Here is a 15,765-nt window from a genome sequence, read left to right on the forward strand (position 1 = left end):
GAATGAACATAAAATACTATTCTATTGTGAATAAATTTTAAAATCTACTGGCTTCAGATTACAATTGAATAATCTATAATCACTTAAGTTAAATATTATAAGGCTAATTATATACTAAAGCAATATATTTTTTCATCCTAAGTAATGCACAAAAATAGTTAAAGTACTAGAAAGCTAATGATGGTAGGAGTTAAAACATTAGCTTTATGAAAGCAACTAGCTAAGTAGCTGGATTTTATATTTTACGTGTGTGTCTGTGTGTATAATGCTTGATAAGTGATAGTAATTATGTGAATCTTATGTTGAACTTAACCTAAGAAAGACATCAAGAAGTTAATCAAGAAAACAAGTGAGAAGTTATGACTTGCAAATTTAAAGACTGTATATACACCTTTCAAAGAGGTTATTAGGGTTATTAGTCTGAATTTTCCAAAGAGGTTATCAAGGATAAATATTTTGAAGTTTCTTTTGAATTTAAATTTTTCAGATAGAAAAATATAATTTATTTATATGAATCCTTATTTTTGAGTTCTTGAAGCTTACAATATAAGGTTAAGTAAAAAGTAATATTCACAACTTTATATAAAATGTTTTCCAAAATTAAAACATACCTTTTAATATATTCATGATTAATATATATCACCCAGATAATAAAGATTCCATAATCTTTCTCCTCTTCCTTCTCTTCTTCCTTCTCTTTCTCCTCCTCCCCTTCTTCCTCATCATCATTGCTTCTGGAGGGGTAGAACTAAGCATTCATTCTTCATTCATTCCTTCATTTTACCTTAATCATAGATTATGTAAAAATAAGAACATTACATTTAAAAATGCACTTAACAATTTTATTTTGCAATCAAATATGGGAAATAGGCAACTTTTAAATTGCATCAACATTAAAAATACTCCATAATAGAATGAAGCAAAGACAACATTCACATATTCTAAAGCTAGCCAAAATAATTTTGTTCTCAATGTAATATACAACCAATATTCTATGAAATATTAATTTCTGAAAAGATAGTATTAGGGCTTCATTAATAAAATTATCTTATTGCAAAACTGAATAAAACTAAAAGAAATTGTATTAGAAAATATTGAGGTAGCGCAAGAATCTCAGAGGGGCATGAAAAATCAACTGTCATTAGTGCAAGGACTTCAGAAACCTTCACGTATGTTGGCTTAATTCTATCAGCAAATTCTCTCAGCAACAAAATAGAATCCCTCGAAGTCTGTATGTGATATTTTTACAGAGTTGTGTAAATGTATATTGTGTAAAAGACTCTTCTGGTTCTATTTTGAGAAACTCTAGGAAATTATTCCACTGGTCTGATTAGGACAAGGTGTGTTTCATCAATGACTCAATCTCACTTTTACCAGAAAAGTGAGGGTGGTGATGACAAGGCTCATATAAAGAGACTGTCACTCCCTTTTGGACAACTTAGCTAGATCACAGAAAGTATCCATTCTCCAAATAATGAGAGGCTATTTTAGAAGTAGTGATTGCACCAAATTGAGAAATTAATTAATGTACAGTCACAATTTTGCACAAAATTTCACATACATACTAACAATAGTTTTGAATTATATTACTATCAGGTTGGTGCAAAAGTAATTGCACCAACACACAATTACTTCCTAATATGTGAGAAATTGAGCAAATTCTTAAAGAAATATACAAGTTTTGAAAAATAATGGAGTGAAACAAATACATGTGAGTTCCAATGAACTAAAAGTGTTCTTTGGATCAATAGTAGGTCCAATATTATGGGTCCTTTGTCAAATGCATAGCTTGCGAATATTTTTTGCCATTCTGCAAGTTGTCTCTTCACTCTGTAGATTAAAAGCTTTTTCTTTAATTAAGTCTCATTTATCTGTTTCTAGTTTTTTGCTTTGGTTTTTGAGGTATTTTTCATGTATTTTTTGCCTATGTCATTGTCCGTAAGTGTGTTCCCTAGGTTTTTGTATAAGATTTTTATAGTGTCAGGTCTTACATTTAATTTTTGGATCCATTTTGCATTGATTTTTGTCTATAGTGAGAGATAGGGGTCCAGTTTTATTATTTTGCACATGGCAATATTCCTAACACCATTTAATGAAAAGAATGTCCTTTCCCAAGTGTATGTTTTTATTGACTTTGTCAAAGATTAGTTGGCTGTACATATGTGCCTTTACTTCCGGTTTATCTATTCTTTTCCATTGGTCTATGTGTCTGTTTATGTACTAGTACCATGCTGTTTTCCTTACTGTAGTCGTATAGTATACTTTGAAGTCAGGTAATGTTATGCCTCCATCTTTGCTTGTTTTGTTTAGGACAGCTTTGGTTAGTCAGGCTCTTTTGTGACTCCATATGAATTGTAGCACTGTTTTTCTAATTCTGTGAAAAAAGATATTGGTATTTTGATAGGGATTGCATTGAAACTGTAAATTGCTTTGGGCACTATGGTCATATTAACAATATTATTTGTTTTGATCCATGAGAATGGGAAGTGTTTGTTTGTGTTATCTATAATTTGTTTGTCCATTTATTTGTGTTACCTATAATTTCCTTCATCAGTGTTTTGTAGTTTCCCTTGAGCAGATATTTTTACTTCCTTGATAAAATATATTCCTAGATATTTTATTTTCTTGTAACTATTGTAAATAAAATTGCCTTTTGATTTGGTCCTAGCTTGGTCTCTGGGGTATATAGAAATGCTACTGATTTTTGTACATTAATTTTGTACCCTGAAACTTTACAGAATTAATTTATCAAATCTAATAATTTTTGGAGGAGTCTTTCTGGATTTTTAGGTACAACATCATATCATCAGCAAGCAGAGATAATATGACTTCCTATTTTCCAATTTGGATGCCTTTTATTTCTTTCTCTTGCCTGATTTATCTGGCTAGAAATTCTGCTACTGTGTTGAATAGGAGTAGTAAAAGTGGGCATTCTTGTCTTGTTCCAGTATTCATGGGAAATGCTTTCAACTTTTCTACGTTCAGTATGATGTTGGCTATCAGTTTGTCATCTACAACCTTTATTATTTTGAGGTATAGTTCTTCAGTGCTGCATGTTTTTATCAAGATGTGCTGAATTTTATCAAATGCTTTTTCTGCATCTATTGAGATGATCATATAGTTTTTGTCCTTAATTCTATGTGACGAATCACATTTGTTAATTTTCATATGTTGCACCATCCTTGCATTCCTGAAATAAAACCCAGTCTCACCCTGATACCAAAGCCTGACAAAAATACAACAAAAAAACAAAAACTACAAACTCATATCCCTGATAAACATCGATGCAAAAATCTTCCCCCAATTACTAGCAAACCAAATTCAACAGCATATCAAAAGGAAATACACCATGATTAGGTAGGTTTTAACACCCTGTATTTCTATTAATTTTCTAGACTAACTATTTTCCCTATGCTTTCTGTTCCTCTCAACATTACAGGCACACTGGCTTTTAATTTCCTGAATGTGCTATGTCCCCTCCTGCAGTCTTTGCACAATCTGATCTCTGTTTTGAAGAATTATAACTTTTTCAATACTCTGACTTTGATCACCATTTTATCTCTTATGCCTAAGTAAGGATATAACCCATGGTTAGTGATCACTAGATATTTAGTGAATGAAAGAAAAAATCATCAAATAAAAAATGAGGCATGTTCTAGAATCATGAGCATAGCTTAATGTATCATCAAACTTGGAAGAAATGGTGGTGCTAGATATATTCAGGAGATACTTAAGGCTGCCAAATATTACAAGAAAGACAAGCAAAACCATACAATAAAATAAAATGTCTTAGGTGGTATGATTGTTTTTTGTACTAGAAAAAGTACTAGGGATTGAGAAGCTAGGACAATGGTGAGGGCCTTTCTGCTGATTAACTTCATATCCCTTTCTTTTGGACTTTGCAGTACTATATGTAATGCCAGTCAAAGGGCATTTAGGATGTGGTTACAAATGTACCACTATATAGGGACTGTCAGATTCCTGCCCCCACCCCAACCACCATTGTGTTCTTTTCTTCTTTTTTAATATTAGCTCTCCAAAAATCTTGTAGAAATTGTAATGTCTGTGAGAGGCTTTTATTAAATCATGAATGATTTTGGTAAAACTTTGGTGATTAATTTTCTCTCCAATATCATTGATTCTGCAGTTGTAAGGACAGGGTTTGTGTTTGTGGAAAAGTAGGGAGAAGGACCCTCTCCTAATCTCTTTAACTCAATTCCTTATTAGACCCAATTCTGTTTTAGATTTCACTATTCCTTTAGCTCCTTGTGTTCTGACCCCTCCTTCAGATTACTAAGGAAACAATCCTGGTGGGCTATAAATTCTTTGCCATCACCTCCATTGTCTGTGCATTCTCAATCCTGTCTAGTCTCCAACTAAAATGAAAATAATAATAACGGTAACAATAATAAACTTAATGTCACTTTTTATAGCAATGCATTTAAACAGATAAGGATTAAGCAATGGTGGAAGGAGTTGAGTCAACACCGTAATGTCTAAGCCTCATCTTTAGCAGCCAGAATACTCTGTTATGATGAGATAATTCTACCCACTTCAGAGACTACCAGGATGACCAAATAATCACTGTGCTCTTAACACTTATCTCCTACTCAAAGCCATTGCTCTAGTATTTGTCTAATTTCCTTCAAGATCATTAATTTTCTTCTTTTACTATATATTATGCCAAAGCATATAAACATGTCCCAGTTTGTCCCACATTGAAAAAGGAGAAACTCTCTTTATTTTAAATAACTTTATTGCTACTGTCATTTTTTTGCCTTCTTTCTATCAGTGCTCTTCAATACAGCAATCTGTACTCTCTGTCTGCAATTTCACTCCTCTAATTGTTTCCTGAACTTAGTGCAGACACACTTTATTTCTACTGTTACATCAAAACACCTCTAGTAAAGGCCAACAAAAATCTCCTGGATGTTAACTCTAATAATTAATATTCAGGACTCATAATTGAATTATCTAGAGCATTTGGCACACATAATTACTCATGTCTTTTTTTCTACTTGGTTTTCAATACCATACTTTCTCTCGTTTCTTTGAATGCTCCTTCATCATCAGCTTTTTTTTTATTCCTTCTGTATCTCCCAGTCTGTAAATTTGGTATGTCCTAGGCTCAATTCTCAATCCTCTTTGTTTCCTTGTCTATACTTCCTACTTTTCTGAGATTTTTATTGATCTCATGGTTGTAAATATCCTCTAATCCCTATTAGTCCTATGCATCATTTCCCTGAAGATCTCCTCTTGGAATTTCAGACGTGAATGTCCAGTGGTTTAGATGACACCCACAATAGCTTCCTGTCTCTGTTTCTGCTATGGTCCTTCTACAGTGATTCTCAAAACAGTAGCTAGAATTAGCCTTTTGAAAAGTTCAATCACTTCCTCTGTGTTAAAAAAAAAAAAAAAGTATAGACTTTCATCTTATCCAAAATAAAGACAGGGCATGTTAGATGGTCCAGGTGCTACTTCTGCCTCATCTCCTGCTACATTCCTCCCTGTTCTTTCAGGTCCAAGAATGCAGCTACCATGCAATGTGATTCTTTATACACACACTCATAACACTCTTGTCTTATGGTCGTTGTACACATAATTTTCTCTTCTTGAAAGTATTTTCCCCTTGATACTCTACATGGCTGGCTTCTTTGTCTCTTTCAGATCATTATTTAATATCACCACTTCAAAAAGGCCTACCCTAATCTAAAGCAATACCTTGTTTGCTGCACAAGAGTTATTGGTCTTCGCTGAGTTTATTTTTTTCCTATAGAACTTCTTACCATCTCACATTCCATCTATTGACTTGTTTGTATTTGCTTATGTTTATTTTCCCAACTAGAAGATAAATGCAATGAGTTACTGTATTAGTCCATTCTCATGCTGCTATGAAGAAATACCCGAGACTGGGTAATTTATAAAGAAAAGAGGTTTAATTGACTCACAGTTCCACATGACTGGGGAGGCCTCAGGAAATTTAACAGTCATGGCAAAAGGCACATCTTCATAAGGCAGCAGGGGAGAGAATGAGTGCCCAGTGAAGAGGGAAGCCCCTTATAAAACCATCAAGTCCTGGCCGGGCGCGGTGGCTCACGCTTGTAATCCCAGCACTTTGGGAGGCCGAGGCGGGTGGATCACAAGGTCAGGAGATCGAGACCACGGTGAAACCCCGTCTCTATTAAAAATACAAAAAAAGTTAGCCGGGCGTGGTGGTGGCGCCTGTAGTCCCAGCTACTCGGAGAGGCTGAGGCAGGAGAATGACGGGAACCCGGGAGGCGGAGCTTGCAGTGAGCCGAGATAGCGCCAGGAGATTATGGGAACTACAAGATGAGACGTTGGCAGGGACACAGCCAAACCATACCAGTTAGTAATGCTTTTTTTTTTTGAGACAGAGTCTCGCTGTCTCCCAGGCTGGAGTGCAGTGGCGCCATCTCAGCTCCCTGCAAGCTGCGCCCCCTGGGTTCACGTCATTCTCCTGCCTCAGCCTCCTGAGTAGCTGGGACTACAGGCGCCCGCCATGACGCCCGGGTAATTTTTTTTTTTTTTTTTTTGTATTTTTAGTAGAGACAGGGTTTCACCGTGTTAACCAGGATGGTCTCGATCTCCTGACCTTGTGATCTGCCCGCCTCGGACTCCCAAAGTGCTGGGATTACAGGCGTGAGCCACTGTGCCCGTCCAGTAGTGCTTTTTCTTTTGTTAACTGCTATAAAACCAGAGACCAGAGCAGTGCGTGGTATACTCACTAGTCTTCTAATTAATGAAAATAAGTAAGATATCTAAAAATGATCTGTACAATTAAATTACATTTTAGAAATAGTATATTTTAGTTTTTAACATTAATGGGGAGCTGGCCATTACCTTTCCCTGTTTCTCTCTCTGCGGTGAGGGAGTTAAACTAGATAATATTAAAAGATGTGCCTTTAATATTCTATAATTGCAATATCTAGTAGAAATAGCTTTTTGATGGCTTTCTCTTCTGATTGATGCCTAAATTAACTTAATTACCCAAACAGGAAAATTATGTTTGTAAGATCATAATTTTGATTTCATATGAAATGAAGGCAATAAATTAAAAAATCCTCATACAAAAATTTACTTGAAAGTAACTTCACTAAAACATATCTAGATTATCACATAATGGGCTCTCAAGACTCTATTTACCATCAGATAAATTGCTATTTTCTGTTGTATTTCAAAAATGCTAATTTTTTAGTATTTACTTTCAGTGTAATTTTTGTGTATTTACCTAAGCTAATATAGAGTCTCTATCTGTATAGTGTAAGCTTTTAAATGTCTGAGCTTGTTACTTTTGATTTAAAAGAAATACCTTCAAAATGTAAATAATTTTTAATACTTAACCAATACATAAAGCACATGTATCTCTGTAAAAGCAATGCTTCTGACATTTGCATTTAACAAGAGAAAATTATGACAAACCTAGACTTATTGGATTCTTGATAGTATGAATCAATGCCCTTGTGGAAAAATAGGTTACAGCAAAACTATAAAATATTTACAATGTAAAAATAACGTACTAGGTGCATCAAGTTCAATAAAAAGCCATATAAACTCATCATGTTAACATGCACATTTTGTTAAACACTAAATAATTTAACACATATGAAAAATTCAGAGAATGTTAAATAGCTATGCTGTTCCTTCACTCATTTCAGTTTAACTGATTCTGCTGCTATCCAAGTAAAGCTTAATCATAAAAAAAAAAGGTGGTTTATTGCCTGTCTTTCTTACAGATTTCTCATAAGAGCGCAGATGCACAAAATAACAATATTTAAGGAAAAAACAAGTTTTTATCCTTCAGCCCGTTCTTAATTTATTTTACATTTTTCCAAATAATTCAACACCTGCCATTTTCTTGTTTTTCTGACTAAATTTGAAGAAAATAGACCATTTTATTGTTTGGATAAATGCAACTTACCCTTTCATAAAATATTACATCTTTCAAATTTTTTAAATTATCTCCAACTGTATTTATGTTTTAGGAATTGATACTTTGTAACCATGTCAGAATAGTTTAATCAATTTGTATTTCTATTTTGATATTTCTTTCTATGTTTAATCATAAATAGGGTTTACTCCAATGTCTCTTGCTTCCCCTTAGCACTTTCATCCTTGTTGCCTCATCTGTCAACAAAATCCTCTCCAAACTCTTTTCCTTTCTTATTTCCTGTGTATTCTTACGTATTTTAATTTTTATTATTACTCTTTTGGGTATGTGAAATCTTCATTCAAACTCATTACAGACATTCCAAAATCTGACCTGAGTCACATTTTGTATTTCTTTTATGTTATTTTTTTAAAATAATAATAGTAATAACACTGAAGAGTAATAGTTATCCATTCTATCTAACTATCCCAGCTGTCTAGTTGGGAAAATAAACCGTACATATCTATTGCTATTACTATTACTATCTAAAAAACTGAATGCCTAGTTTTGGTATGAAAATAAAGCTGTAATGAAGTTTCAGTTTATGGCAAAACCCTCCCTCTATCTTCCCCACAACATTCTAAAGCTTTAAGTCTATTATTACATCTCTTTATGAACCATTATTGAAAATAAAAGAGATGAACTTCCAGCAGTAGAAATCAAATCAAAATTAAATATTTATAAATTGAGTCATGGTTGTATAAAACATTACAAAACCTTTTCTAACTTCCTTTGGACTATAAAATTTAGGAATTAAGTACATTCTACACTTGAAGACTCACACTACTGTCCTTATTTCCTATCATATTTCTTTTAGAAGTACCAGAAAATGATTTTTTTACTAAAAAGTTTACCACAAAATTCAGATGGACTTTTATGCATTATTAAAAAGATAAATTAATAATAATTCTTACTTTATTTTCTTTCAATTTGTCCATATTTCCATTGTTATATTATACACTATTCTTCTAGAAAAATTCTATTGAACACAATTTACAATTTCTTTTCTCAATTTATTCGTTATTAAATTATCCTCATTTGTAATACCTTTTTCCGTATATATCAGCTGTTACATTGCACTTTATCTGCTGATTGAGAATAGATAAAATGCAATATCTATCTATCTATCTATGCATCTATCTACATTCTATCTATATACATTCTATATTTCTACTCTGAGATATATATATCATACTGTATATTATTTCATATCAACTCTATTATATATATCAGAGTAGACATAAATATGTCATATATTGCTTATGTTTTATATTTGTGTGTATGTGTATGTATATATATATATGTAAAATGTATGTATATAAACACCCAGATGTTTCTGTGTTTCTACTCTGATAAATATATAGAAACATCCGAGTGTTTGTTATTTTGTTCAGTTAGTAAAAAATATAACATGGATTTTAAAGATTTTATTGTTGAAGTTGGGTGATTCTGTAAATAATAATGATAGTAGTGGTATAGAAGAGCCATATTATAATTTTTTAGCAAAACAGTAGAAGATTTTCTTCAACATAAAGGGTTAGAGAATAGTATGTGTTGGTGGAAAAAATAAGAAAAGATGAGTTCCTTTACGTAAGTGACAGGGACAATAGTTTAGAATGGTGATTAGAATATGTTGTAGTGGGGCATGGGAGAATAGTAGTCTAGATTTTAAAGGACCTTAGGGAAGACAATATCCTCACAGTCCAGGATTGGATTAAAGCATGATTTTGCTTGAGGACATACCATGACTTTCAGAAGACACAGTTGAAAATACTATGGGAGTCAAAGAGGGCAAGAATATTGAATAAAATAGGAGGTATAAAATAAACAAGAAAGATGAAAGTCTGGGTGATGATGGATTATCAAAGGTGATTAGATTTCATATGTTAAGTTTAGAAGTAAGAAAAACATGAAGGAATTATTTCTTATGACTTCCTAGGGGAAGCAGGCCTCTTCCTTGGAATCCACTTCTTAAAACTTGTAAAGTAGGACCATTTGTAACTTGAGTAAGGGATGAGTAGCTAGAGGAAGAACTTGGGATCTGTGGGCATTGCTCATATTTGTCTGTGAATAGTGTTAGTAAAGCAAGCAATTTTCTGACTACTGGTATTTGGAGCGCTGAAGATCTAGCTTGAAGTCAGTACATTTTGCATTATTTAGGCTTCCTGTATAAATATGAAGGCCAAGGTGTTAAATGCTGATTCACGGTCAAGTAAGTCAAGAATAGACAGCGTTCCAAATACTTCTGTCAGTGGTGTAGGAGAAAACGATGGAAGTCATTATATGTCTTCATATAATTCTCTCAAGCAGCTAACATCAGGGAGAAAAACTAAATAGATAGATCTATCTTGTGCCCAGGCTAAAAAAAAGTTCTAAAGTTAGTATTTTCCCCTTCACATTAGCTTAATTAACTGGACCTCTATCATCGATATGCTACTTTTAAATGAGGACTTCAATAGGATTCTGCCTCACAGGTGTTCTCCTTTTAGTGTTTGTCTGTTTATCTTTCTTATAATAGTGGAAGTTAACTGGTGTTGATAAATGCCTGAGGTACTTCAGGCAATTATAGCAAAAATACCATATACTGAGTAGCATAAACTACAGAAATGTATTTTTCATAGTTTCAGAGGCTAGGAAGTCCCAAATCAAATGCCAGCAAACCCAGCAGATCCAGTGTCTAGGGAGGGCACATTTCCTGGTTGGCAGATGGCTGTGTTCTCGCTGTATCCTTCCATTGTGGAGAAGGATAGAATTCCTCTAGTGCCTCTTCTTATAAGGGCACTGGTCCTATCCATGAGGGTTCCAGTCTCACGGTGTAATTATCTCCCAGATGTCCCACCTTCAAATACCATCATACTGGCTATTAGTCTTAAACAGCTGAAGAGGTACCATACTTATACCACGCTCTTCCCCTAAGAAGAGTACATCTTATTTTCGTTTTTCACTTTGTATTTTGTGTTGATATTGAGGTTACCTAATGCATTTATGAGTGGGAGAAAAATTTAAATTTATCTTGTGAGGTGATGTTCTCTAAATTAAAATGAAGCTAATATACGGTAATACTTTAAGAAACCAGGCAGCTATGAAGGGGATATTTTTGAAGATTACTATCACAACGTTATTCTTAACAAACCTGTCACAGGCGTTGTTGTTTTTTGCTTGTTTGTTTTGAGACAGCGTCTTCCTCTGTCGTCCAGGCTGGAGTGCAATGGTGTGATCTCTGCTCACTGCCACCTCCGCCTCCCAAGTTCCAAGCAATTCTCCTGCCTCAGCCTCCCAAATAGCTGGGAATACAGGTGTGCACCACCACGCCCAGCTTATTTTTCTATTTTTGGTAGAGATGAGATTTCATCTTGTTGCCCAGGCTGGTCTCGAACTCCTGACCTCAGGTGATCCACCTGCCTCGGCCTCCCAAAGTGCTGGTATTACAGCCATGAGCCACAGCCTGGCAGGTTTTTCTGTAATATTCATGACTGCCTATTGTGAAGGTTCTAGTTAAAATGCAAATATGCTCCCTGAGACAAGTAGTGGCTATGCCAGTTTGACATGAATCAGTTTATCAGATTAACCAACATTATACACTGTAATATTTAAAGGATGTAGAATAACAACAATTTAGAAATAGTATTGAAAATATTGGTCTAAGAATAAATACAAACAGGAATCTTCCTGTGAAATTTTTCAATAAAGTGCTCATAAGTGCTATATTTCTCCCTTCTTTGTTATTATCAATATGTAAGAAGAAAATAAACTATCCCACTTACAGTGTTTGAAATGTCCTAGTGGTTTGCTCACATTGAATTCACTAACTTACAAAGCATCCCTGAGAGATAGACATTTTACAAAGAAGTTATAAGCACAAGTAAGGTAACTTTGACACATATATAAATTTTAAACGATATATTTTTAACATCAAAATATATTTCTGAAATTTTGTGATGTTAATTTTTAGAAGAAAAATAAGGTTTATTCATCTACTCTTGGATAATTAAAACTATGAATATATAATAAATGTAAAAGGATGCTGCATTTATGGTACATTGCATATGATTTTGTGGCTCTCAAAAATATTATTGACCAATCTTTAATTCTGGAGAAAAACATTGCTATTCAACTTTCTTATGAATATCAAAAACATAGTTCTTGAATGGAAACATAGTTCCTTTCAAGGTGACAAGCCCTTGAAAGGAACATAATGTGATTATTTTGCAAAGATAAAGTGAAGTAAATCTGATTACCTATAACAAGTTTAACCAGTGATGAGTGCCTGCTGGTGCAGAATGTCCTGACATAATTGCAAGATAAAATAAAAAAGTACAGATAAAGGATTTTAGATGGAGATACCATAAATTCAGTTGGTAAACAACAACAACAAAAAACTTGTTTTGTAGAATCTGCCTGAATTCTGCAGATGTTGAAGTATTAACTTTTTTCTATCTCATTAAATATAATTTTAAAATAAGTTTTAAAATGGAATAATTATCAAACTATGGAATTTAATATGCATATTATGTCCCAGTTTTAAAATTATTTGATGCTATCTAAAACAGGTATAAGTTGGATCTAAATATAAAACATATCTCTTATATATTATATTTAGATCATACATATGTTTAGAATATACATATATATTTATATATGCTTTTTAAACTATATACTTATATATTTTAATATGCTCTTGCTTACATATAATTTAATATACTTTATGCTTACATATTTTAATATACTTTTTAACTATAGAAAAACATTAGTATTTACTAGTGTTTGTAATAAATATACAGAGGTAAAATTTTCAAGTTAATATTTTTGTTTATAGCATCATAAGTTCAGGCACAACAATAGCAAAATAAAGCTGGGTAAATTAGCATTGTTTCAGGAATTTATTCATAATTAAATATTGTGGAAATACAGAATTATTAGGCAATTGGCAACAAAAGATTATTTTTAGAAATGTCTGTTTATATCCTTTCCAAGTTTTAAATGGGGTTGTTTGTTTCTCAGGGGGTCTTGTTTAATTCTGTGGAAATTTTAGAACTGTTTTCTCTAATTCAGTGAAAAATCATATTGGTATTTTGATGGGGATTGCATTGAATCTGTAGATTGCTTTGAGTCTTACATTCATTTTAAAAGTATGTATTTTCTTTTTTTTCCTAGATTTAGGGGTACAAGAATATTTTTGAACGTGGATGTATTGCACAGTGGTAAGTCTGGGCTGTTTCTGCGTGGTTATTGTAACCATCATCTGAATAGTGTACATGGTACCCAATAGGTAATTTCCCACCCCTCATCCACCTCCCAAACTCCAACGTTTTGCAGCATCCAGTGTTTATTATTTCACTCTATATGTCCCTATGGACATAAGTTCATAAGCATTCTTTTTCTCTGCATCGTCACCAACATCTGCTGTTTTTTTAACTTTTTAATAATAGCCATTCTGACTGGCAGAAGAGAATATCTCATTGTAGTTTTAATTTGCGTTTATCTATTATTGGTGATATGGTGCATTTTTTTATTTGTTTGTTGGCCACTTGTATGTCTTCTTTTGAGAAATGTTTGTTCGTATCCATGCCAGTTTTAAATGTTTTTTTTTTTTTTTTTTTTTTTTTTTTTTTCCATGCTGTTTTTAATTTTTTTTTTTTTTTTTTTTTTTTTTTCTTATTGAGTTGTTTGAGGTCCTTGTGGATTCTGGATATTACTCCTTTGTCGTACGCACAATTTGCAAATATTTTCTCCCATTCTCTAGGTTGTCTCTTTATTCTGCTATTTCTTTTGCTGTGTAGAAGCTGTTTGTTTAGTTAAGTCCCTTTTATCTATTTTTCTTTTTATTACACTCACTTTTGGGGTGTTAGTGATAAATTATTTGCATATTCCAATGTTCAGAATTATATTTCTACATTTTGTTCTAATTTTTTATAGTATTGGGTTTTAAATCTAAGCCTTCAATTCATCTTGAGTTAATTTTTTTATATGGAGAGAGACTTGGTTCCAGTTTCATTTTTCTGCTTATGGCAACCTATTCTCCCAGCACCATTGATTAAATGGGGCGTCTTTTTCCCAGTGTATATTTTTGTCTATTTTGTTGATGATCAGTTGTTTTTAGGTGTTTGGCTATCTTTCTGTTGAATTATATTCTATTGACCTATGTGTCTATTTTTATACCACTATCATACTGTTTTGGATACTATAGCCTTGTAGTATACTTAAGTTAGGTAATATGATGCTTTCAGCTTTATTCTTTTTGCTTATGACTGCTTTGGCTATTTGGGTTCCATTTGAATTTTAGGGGTGTTCTTCCTAATTCTGTGAAAAGTAACATTTGTATTTAGATAGGAATTGAATTGAACCTATAAATTGTTTTGAGCAGTATGGCCATTTTAAGAATATTACTTATTCCAGGCCGGGTGCGGTGGCTCACGCTTGTAATCCCAGCACTTTGGGAGGCCGAGGCGGGCGGATCACGAGGTCAGGAGATCGAGACCACGGTGAAACCCCGTCTCTACTAAAAATACAAAAAATTATCCGGGCGTGGTGGCGGGCGCCTGTAGTCCCAGCTACTTGGAGAGACTGAGGCAGGAGAATGGCGTGAACCCGGGAGGCGGAGCTTGCAGTGAGCCGAGATCGCGCCACTGCACTCCAACCTGGGCGACAGAGCGAGACTCCGTCTCAAAAAAAAAAAAAAAAAAAAAAAAAGAATATTACTTATTCCAATCCATGAGCATGAGACATTTTTCCATTTGTTTGTTTGTGTAATATTCAATTTCTTCTATTGGTGTTCTATACAGAGATTGTTTCCTCCTCTAGGTTATCTAGTTTATTTGCATAGATAACTCAAAGTAGTCTCTGTTGATTTCGGTGATATCAGTTCTAATGTCTCCTTTTTCATTTCTGATTGTGCTTATTTGAATTTTCTGTTTTTTCTTGGTTAATCAACCTAGAAGGCTATACATTTTATTTATTTATTGAAAGAAAAAACTTTGTTTTGTTGATTATTTGCAGTTTCTCGTTTCAATTTTATTTACTTATTTTCTGGACTTTGTAATTTTTTTCTGCTAGCTTTGGACTTGTTTTCTTCTTGTTTATCTAGTTCCTGAATGTGGACATTAGGCTGTTAATTTGTGACCTTTCCATATTTGTTGATGTAGGCACTTAATGCTATGAACTTCCCTCTTAATGCTGATTTTTCTGTATTTAAGTTTTGGTATATTGTGTCTCTATTTTTATTTGCTACAAAATACTTTTGATTCTCAGCCTAAACGTGAGCATTGACTGAAAGATCCTTCTGGAGCAGGTTTTTTAATTTCCACGCATTTATATAGTTTTGACAGTTCCTCTTGGTATTAATTTCTAATTGTATTCCATGGTGCTTTTGCAAGATGCTTGACATAATTTCAATTTTTTAAAAGACTTGTTTTGTACCCTAATATATAGTCAGTTTTGGAGAATGTTCTATATGTAGATAAGAAGAAAGTATATTCTGTAGTTACTAGGTACGATGTTTTTGCAAATGTCTGTTAGGTCCGTTTCATATAGTCCAATTAAAGTCCATAGTTTCTTTGTTGATTTTATGCCTTGATAATCTGTCTAGTGATGTTACCGGAGTTTTGCCATCAACCACGATTGTATTGCTGTCTATCTCTCTTCTTGAGTCTAGCAGTGTTTCTTTTATGATTCTGGATGTTCTGGTGTTGAGTACAATATATATTTAGGATTGTTAGCTCGTTTGTTGAATTGATCCCTTTATCATTATATAATGACTTTCTTTGTCTTTTCTTATGTTGTTGGTTTAAAGTCTGTTTTCTCTGAGATTGGTAGAGTTA

At 33.2% G+C, this 15,765-nt stretch overlaps 1 long non-coding RNA gene across 1 annotated transcript in view; it reads left to right on the top strand.

Moving 5' to 3' along the window:
- LOC131383379 (uncharacterized) overlaps positions 1–15,765 on the top strand; it is a 223,783-nt gene that overhangs the window by 190,053 nt on the left and 17,965 nt on the right. The window contains exon 4 of the long non-coding RNA XR_009213366.1: positions 13,103–13,149. This is a non-coding gene — a long non-coding RNA (uncharacterized LOC131383379). The remainder of the gene's footprint in view (positions 1–13,102; positions 13,150–15,765) is intronic.

Source organism: Hylobates moloch, unplaced genomic scaffold (assembly GCF_009828535.3).
Source record: "Hylobates moloch isolate HMO894 unplaced genomic scaffold, HMol_V3 SCAFFOLD_4, whole genome shotgun sequence".
NCBI classification, from domain to species: Eukaryota; Metazoa; Chordata; class Mammalia; order Primates; family Hylobatidae; genus Hylobates; species Hylobates moloch.